This window comes from Mus musculus, chromosome 14 (assembly GCF_000001635.26).
Source record: "Mus musculus strain C57BL/6J chromosome 14, GRCm38.p6 C57BL/6J".
Taxonomy (NCBI): Eukaryota; Metazoa; Chordata; class Mammalia; order Rodentia; family Muridae; genus Mus; species Mus musculus.
Genome location: NC_000080.6, coordinates 73,097,100 through 73,103,351, shown reverse-complemented (window position 1 = coordinate 73,103,351; position 6,252 = coordinate 73,097,100). Strand labels below are relative to the sequence as shown.

Sequence of the window (6,252 nt, the reverse complement as noted above, 5' to 3'; positions counted from 1 at the left end):
GAATTTATGTGAGATTATACATATTTGCTTATGTAAAAGTTTTTCCTTCTGAGAGTGCTATTCTCTTCTCCTGGTTCAATAAAAGTTTATTGCTCCGAACTTCCTCCTAGGCTGACAAGGAAGAGGCATCAGGACAATAGGGAAAAGGCTCTAGCGATTAATCCTTTACTTAATCTCCTGCTGTTTTAGGATGAGGTGCTAAGTGCCAGAGACTCCAGTTTCTGGCCTCAGAGGATCACTGAAGGCAGGTCAGCTATAGTAGTAGCATAGTAACGTAGACTTAGATAAGTAAACTTTTTTATTATACAGCAACCTTAAATTTCTCGTAAGACTAAGTCTTACCCCTGCTTATGCTCTTCCCCCTCCGCTGCCTCAAGAAGAACCGACAAGAAAGAAGAAACCCCCCACGTGGGGCTGGCCCCCCGGCACCCATCCACACCTTCATCTTTTCACCCTTCAGGTTTTCTCAGCCGCAGGAGAAGGCCCCTTCTTTTTCAGTTCTATCTGCATGGAACCCCCTCTTCTAGCCTGCCTCAGCCCAAGTCTTCTTTCTTTGCGGCTCTGAATGGCATAAGGGTGAGTGCGCATGCCCCTTCTCACCCAACCTGCCACACACAGACTAGCAGCCATAGCATAAACCTTAAAAAGCCCAGCTATGGTGGGCGAGGGCACAGGAGACAAGCGTAGGTAGTGGGTTACAGTAATGTCTGCCCTGAGTGTAGGTGGCTTGGCCAGAAATACCACGGACAGGGGGACTTCAACAACAACCGTTTCTCACAGTTCTGAAGCTGTGTAGGACACAGCGTGGTGTAAAGTTTAGTGGCAAATTGTTTGGAGTAGTGATCCCCAAGCTTCTGTGACCGCATAAAGTTAGGGGTTAGCGATAAGTAGCGGGCACTCCATTTAATCTCTTGGGGGAAGGTGGCCACAGCGGATGAGTAAACCTTCTTCCTGTTCTTACTTTAAGAATCCGAGGCTTTGAAAGCTGAGTGGGGAATTAAGTTCTTTGACTCTGGCTTTTCTGTTCTTACCACTTTTCTCTCCCTGGAGAATTCTCATTGATATATTATGTATTATATATCACATATTATATATTGTATATTATTATATGTAATTTAATGTAATTATTATATAATTATATAATGTATAATTAATATATTATATAATTATACACCATATCACATATTCTATAACAATATATAATCTATATTATATTAACAATATATTGTATTATATAATATATGTCATATATTATATACACATATAATATATGCAATATCACATATATGATATTATATATACACATATAAACATATATGTATGTATACACATACATACACATACACAATTTATGTATGTATACACACACATCTATCTATCTATCTATCTATCTATCTATCTATCTATCTATCTATCTATCTACCTATCTATCTATCTATTCATTAAGATGCCCTCCATGTTGCTTGCTTGAAGTGTATTCAACTCAATCTACCCCCTGCCCCTCTGTTCTCTGCCTATCTTTCTGCCAAGTCTAATTAATACCTGCCTCCCTGAGATAACTTCTCTATTAGGTGGACAGTTTGGGGCCCACTCCTACTTATATTATATACCAATCTCTTGAGTCTTGCTTCCATACATTTTTGCAACAAGCCCTTTACTGGAAGTTTCCTCAGTGTGTTCCAGTGTATGTCTCAGGAACCCAGAGGTGCAGTTGTGATTTCAAGTGTCTCAGACACTTCAGTCCACTGCCTTGGAGTGGCGTCCGTCCCAGTCGGCCAATGGGGTGGGTATTCAAACCATACTTTATGGATGGTTTTCGATTTTCTCATTTACTTCAGAAAGCACCTCCCCCCTGCCCTGAGACTTTTTCTTTCCTTTTAACCATGGAGTGCTCTGCTCACAGAGTGGACAGAAAGGCGGGAAGGAAGGTAAGAAAGTGGGAAGGAGACTCTCCATGTTGGAATAAACGGACAGAGCCTTCCTGCGCAGAGTGAATGAATCCTATCAGAGAGATAAAAGGTGGCAAGCTGTAGACAGCCTGATGCCAGATTTGGCCTCATCAGAAATCATCCTTTCAAAGGTGCACCAGGGCTTAGCTCGCAAGCTTTCCCTGAAGGATTTGTTTAGGTGGCTTAGCACTTTGATTAATTAATGAAAAGCTGGGCTTCTATATAAATGCAAATGTCATTTTCTGTCACCTATCAAATCCTTCTCAGGCGCGGCTTGAGGAAAAGAAAGTAGAATTTGGGGCTGTGGCTTTATCTGAATTTGGATCCTGGGATGCAGGGCTCTGTGTGAATGTCACTGCAGCAACATGGAACTTCTTGAGGTGGAGCCCTGGCCTTTGGCTCTGAGGCCGGTGGACCAGACTCTACCAGCTACACAGCAATGCCAGAGAAAATCTTTTGGGCAGAAAGAGATGATGTTGTATCCTAACCCCCAAGTAATGGTGAGTAGAGAATCTTTCTACACCTTTCTGGGACTCTGATAAGGTATTTGAAAAAGACCTATTTTGTCTCAGGGTTCAGAGCTGCCCAGGGTCACTTGGTCTCATCAGTTCTGGACCTGGGGTGGGCAGAGTGTTGTGGCAGGAAGGCCCTTGATCAAACTAGGTAGAACAGCAGGTAGTTAGTTACCTAGCAGGCTGGAAGGTCAGGAGTGGGGTCCTTTCCTCTCCGAATTTCCTTGGGCCCCCACTTCCTGTGTCTCTGTTAGCACATCAACCTTAAGCAAAGGGGGAATACCACGATCACCCTCCTTAAGATTTAGAAAGCCACTGAAAGGAGAGAGGAATGTCACAACTGTGCCTCCTCAAGACTTAGAACAGCTCAGGAAGGGAAGAAGACGGAGGCAGCTGGGCTTGTGGAAGCCCATCAAAAGAAGGCTGTTTCCTCATGGTAAAATGTGCCCATTTCACAGATTTTATCATTCTTTCTTTAGTTCTTTTTAATCTACTCTCTTTCATGAGGTTTTAGCAAAAGAAGTGGATCCAAGCTGAACCTCTGTCCCTAGGTGGAGACATGCTATTGGAAGCTGCCCATCCCTTAAGAGTGATCCAAAGGGGCCTGTCAATCACCTGGCCAGGAGGATAGTCTCCAGAAACAGCTGATGCAGCTGAATACCTGTTAGAAAGATGGAAGGATACCTACCCTGGGATGAGATGCGGACTCAGGAACACAGGAAGTCTTTCCCTCCCTGGAGTCACTGAAAAACTTCTGCTGAGTTCCAGCTCACAAAACATAACTTTGCTTCCCCCCTCCTTTTATATACCAACTAAAACCCTAAACCTGCTCGCCTGGACCCTCTTGGGGGACTCTGTGTCTCTTTGTCTCTGTCTCTGTCTCTGCCTCTGTCTCTGTCTCTGTCTGTCTGTCTGTCTATCTGTCTCAGAACCCCTGTCCCTGTGCCACTCTGTTGCTAAGCCTGCCTGCCTCCCTCTTCTCTCCAACTGTAACAAAATTGTCCTTGAGTTTCCTCTGGCATCATTTTAAAAGTCTTTCATCTCTGAGACTAAAGATTTGCAGAAGGGAACCATGCGTGTTCCCTGGTAACAACCCCATGTCTATGGGAGGAGGCAGGAAGTCTGGTTCTTTCAAGTAGGCTCTACCTCCTAAGGTATGTGCCCTTAGCTGTCCGGGTGAGCGCGCTGGGGAATTGTCCATTAGCAGTGGGCTAATTAATTCACAATAGAGGTGGGGCATTTGGGAGATGAGTAGGTCATGAGAATAGATCATTCATGATGGAATTCGGACTCCAGAGCAGTTTTGGCCCTCTGCTGTGTGTGGATACATCACCAGGTCACCATCTGTGAACCAGGAGACACTGAATCTGCAGGTACCTTGATCTTAGGCTTGCCTCCTGAACTGGGAGCAATATGATTCTGATGCTTACAGACCACTCTTTTCCTAGTGTTTCTAGTTACAGCAGCCAGAGTAAACTACAATGGCTAGAAGAAGAAGCCACACAAACTCAGATGTCTGTGCCACAGATCAGCATGTGTTTGCTGGGTCCCAGTGTCGCACCATTTTGACTATTGATGTCTCCTTTCCAGAAAAGGTAGGAGGTAAAAGGGAGAGCTTGCGCCAGGATGACAAGAAGCAGGCACAGTTTCCACCCAGCCCACAATGGCTGCGGGTCTCATCTGTTGACAGGACAGGGAAATAATACCAGACTCCGAGGTCATGGATTCTTGGGCTACCGAAGTCACCCTGGGTGAATTTGAGCTCAAACCCTAATCTCTGGAATTCTTGGACATCAGTGGACATAAACCTGGCCTCCCAGGAAGTCGAAAAGATTTAGACAGCCTGTGGAAACTCAGTGAGGTTTCTAAGGTGTTTCTAAAACACTGAAGTGTTCATGACAAACTGCAACAGGCACTGCAAATATGCCTGGCCTCAAGAGACTTTGTAATTTCCTGAGTTGTAAAAATTTCTCACAAAGGCCAGCAGGGGGCGGCAGAGCACACCCTTTGCCTGGACCTTTTTCTTGTGTCATGCTCTCAGGGTCTATTTCCCTTTTACCTGTAGCACGATGCCCGGAGCCCAGCCCTTAATCTCTTTTAAAATAAGAAAGACCCAAAATAGTATTAATAAATAAACACATAGCAACGAATCCAGTCTGTTTTATATTAATCTTTGTACCAATCTAGTTGTCAGATTTATTTATTTAATAAGAGAAGGAGTCATGAAGGCAAAACCACCTTAGTTTATGAAAGAGACAGTTTTTCCAGGGGGGTTCTGCACTGGATTTTGAAGAATGGGTTGGCAGCCTGGGTTCCCACTTGGCTTGGTTTGCTCAGGTAGTGCAAGGGTGGCCACACTCGATTCTGGTAGCGTAAAGGTGACCGACCTCATCAGGCAGATACAAAGCTGGGGCTTCCATCTTAAATTATGTTACGGATGAGGAAGTGATCTCCCAAAGCGAAACACAGTAAGTAGGCTCAGAACAAACATTCCTCTGGCTTTCTCCTGCCCCCACCTCTCACTGTTCACTCCGTCCCAAAGCAAGTTAAAGAAGAAACCAGTGGTCACCTTCCCTAAAGCCAGCCACAAAGGTGAGAAGCACTCGTTTAACTTGCCCCAGTTTTGGCGCTTAGGATCTGGTCACAGTGAGATGGATTCTGAGTCTGCAGGGGTCCTGCTTCAGACCTAGGAGGGGGAAATGCTGTAACCAAGGGGCCGTGGAGCACCTGCGGGAGCATGTTGGCCTAGGCGGTTTCCACCATCCTGCGTGTTTCTATGAACTCCTACCTTTCCACTCAGCATGAGTCTATCTGGCTGTCCCTGTCTCCGTGTTGAGCAGAGAAATCAGGAAGTTTCCTCAGCGTCTTTGGATCTTCGACCCTTAGGCTCTTGTATTATGTAAAACATAGGCAAGCTGGTGCTGTGTTTCCCACTAGTGTTAACCTGTCTTTTGGCTTGCAGGTGTTGTTGGCCATGACACTTTATGGTGGCCAAAGGGATTTACTGAATACGTCGCAAAGGTAGTAGGGTAGACACAGCTATGGACAATGAACAGCTATCAAGGGGACTGACAATAGCCTAAGATAATAATAGTTCTCTACAACGGTAGACATTCTGGCCAGTTCATCGGACTTGGAGAGCAGTTACTATAGCTTTGGCTTTTTGTCTCTTGGAAATTGTGGTTCTCAGTGTTCTCTACAGAGAAGCTGTGTGGAGCACACGGCTCATGTCTGTCACCTGTTGGTGAGGAAAGCAAGTGACTAAAAGCAGCAGACACTAGAGAGCTTCCTCAGTTTCCCCTTGCTCCAGAAACACTACTGTGGAGCCACACACTAAGAAATGTATTCCCTTTTTTATATAATATTTCATCTGCACAGACAGGATGCTTCTCTTACTTTGAAAATGTACTTATCTTTGTAGCAACCCCCTTTCCCTTTCTAAACACCTTATGTAATCTGTTAAACACAATAAAACCTGAATCTCTGAAACTTTCTATTTTGTTTTTATTATCATTTCAAATGTTATCCCCTTTCCTAGTTTCCCCTCCGAAAACCCCCCTCCTCTCCCCATCCCCCTGTTCACCAATCTATGCACTCCCGCTTCCTGGCCCTGGCATTCCCCTATATGGGGGCATAAAGCCTTCACAGGACCAAGGGCCTCTCCTCCCATTGATGACTGACTAGGCCATCCTCAGCTACATATGCAGCTAAAGCCATGAGTCCCATGTATTTTCTTTGGTTGGTGATTTAGTCCCTGGGAGCTCTGGGGCTACTTCATATTGTTGTTCCTC

The 6,252-nt window shown here is 45.0% G+C and overlaps 1 long non-coding RNA gene across 1 annotated transcript; it reads left to right on the top strand.

Annotated features, from left to right (window-relative positions):
* Positions 1 to 394: 394 nt before the first annotated feature.
* On the top strand, positions 395 to 5,955 carry Gm35388. Its single transcript, XR_383585.3, has 3 exons — positions 395 to 576; positions 2,287 to 2,449; positions 3,013 to 5,955. It is a non-coding gene; the product is annotated as a predicted gene, 35388 (long non-coding RNA).
* The last annotated feature ends 297 nt before the right edge of the window (positions 5,956 to 6,252 follow it).